Raw genomic sequence first — 1949 nt, forward strand, 5'->3', positions numbered from 1 at the left:
GGTTGATGAATTAAGTACCAGTGAAACACTGGGGTCAATGCAATCAACTATCCCCCTCCCCCTAAATTTCAGGCCTTGTACCTTTAGTAGAAAGGATTATTATCATTATTATTTTTATTGCTCTGAAAAATACTTCAAGAGTTTCCTTTCCTGGAACAAGAATTCGGTGTATCTTGGAATTTCAAAGAAATGTTGAGCCAAAGTGAATGAAAATATTCAAGGTGAACACTATTTAGTTTAACATATTCCTTACCATAGAACACAGACGGAGTGGTGGTGGTGGTGGTGGTGGTGATGGTGGTTTTGGTGGTGGTGGTGGCAGTGTTTGTGGTGGTGATGTTGGTGATAATGATAGTGTTGTTGTTGTTGTTCTTGGTGGTGGTGGTGGTAGTGGTGGCAGTGTTGATGGTGGTAGTAGCTGTAGTAAATGGAGTAGTAATACTGGCTGCAGCAGTACTAAGGTATTGATAGTAGTAGTAGAAGTGGTGGTGGTGGTTGTGGTGGTGGTGGTAGTGGTGGTGGTGGTGGTGTTAGTAGTAATTGCAGTAACAGCCACAGCAGATGTAGTGGTGATGGCAGGAGTGGTAGAATAAGCAACAGCAATTGCAATACGAGGAGGAAGAGGAGGGGTGAGGACAGAAGAGTCCGTCGGCATAGCAACGTTCCTTGCAGCCAGACTGTGCCTAATGGAAGAAGCAAGATTCATTGCTGGATCTTGTACAACTTTCCCTGGCCCACCTCCCTTGATTCAAGCTTTCAATTCTCATGTCCAATAGATGTGATAGCATTGTTAACCCTGAGAAGAAGTGAGGAGCCATGATATGGCCCTTGTTGCTAAACAACCCCACCATCACCACCACCTCTCCTATCATATTGATAGGGCTGGGGGTTGGAGTGTATTGCCACAAATACCCCCATGGAGGTGGGGGTCAATTTGGAGCCACTTGTTTTCTTCCTCTTCCCCTCTGGTCCTGGTTAATCGTCTTCTCGAGGGGAGGGGTTATTCAATTTCATTGACCCCCGCCCACCCCAAATACTTATCCTTTATCTTTTACTTGTTTCAGTCATTTGACTGCGGCCATGCTGGGGCACTGCCTTGAAGGGTTCTAACTCTGCGAAACAGATCGATGCTAGAACTTATTTTTTTGAAGCCCATTACTTATTCTATCGATCTCTCTTGCTGAACCATTAAGTCACAGGGACGTAAACACACCAACACCAGTTGTCAAGTGCTGGTGGGGGACAAACGCAGACACAGAGACACACACACATAAATATATACATATATATGTGTGTGTGTGTGTGTATATATATGTATATGGATTAAAGTTAACATTTTCGTTAACAATTTAACTTTTAGGTTAACTTTGGAAATCATTATCGGACTAATTAACTTCCGTTACATTTAACTTCCGTTAACTTCAGAAAGCCCACCAGGAATAAGACCGAAATTGAGCCAAACCAAAATAATAATGATTTCAAATTTTGGCACAAGGCCAGCAATTGGGGGTAGGGGTGGGGAAGAGATTTAGTTGACTACATCTACACTAGTGCTCAACTGATACTTACTTTGGAAAGAAAGAAAGAAGGAAAGAAAGAAAGAAAGAAAGAAAGAAGGAAAGAAAGAAAGAAAGACATATATCATCAGCATCATCATCATCATTTGACGTCCACCTTCCATGCTGGCATGGGTTGGACAGTTTGACTGAGGACTGGCAAGCCAGGAGGCTGCACCAGGCTCCAATCTGATTTGGCAAGTTTTCTACAGCTGGATGCCCTTCCTAATGCCAACCATTCCGAGAGTGTAGTGGATGCATGTTATGTGCCACCAGCACAGAGGCCAGTCAGGCAGCACTGGTATCGACCATGCTTGAATGGTGCTATGTACATAATACATACTTACACAAACAAAGGGCTTCTTTCAGTTTCTGTGTGCCCCCCCCCCCCCC

General features: G+C 43.8%; 1 protein-coding gene across 1 annotated transcript in view; it reads right to left on the bottom strand.

The window, feature by feature from the left end:
- Positions 1 to 1949, bottom strand: part of LOC106884286 (single-strand selective monofunctional uracil DNA glycosylase) — a 30149-nt gene that overhangs the window by 6760 nt on the left and 21440 nt on the right. The window lies entirely within an intron of this gene.

The sequence above is a fragment of the Octopus bimaculoides genome, chromosome 24, assembly GCF_001194135.2.
Source record: "Octopus bimaculoides isolate UCB-OBI-ISO-001 chromosome 24, ASM119413v2, whole genome shotgun sequence".
Lineage (NCBI taxonomy): Eukaryota > Metazoa > Mollusca > Cephalopoda > Octopoda > Octopodidae > Octopus > Octopus bimaculoides.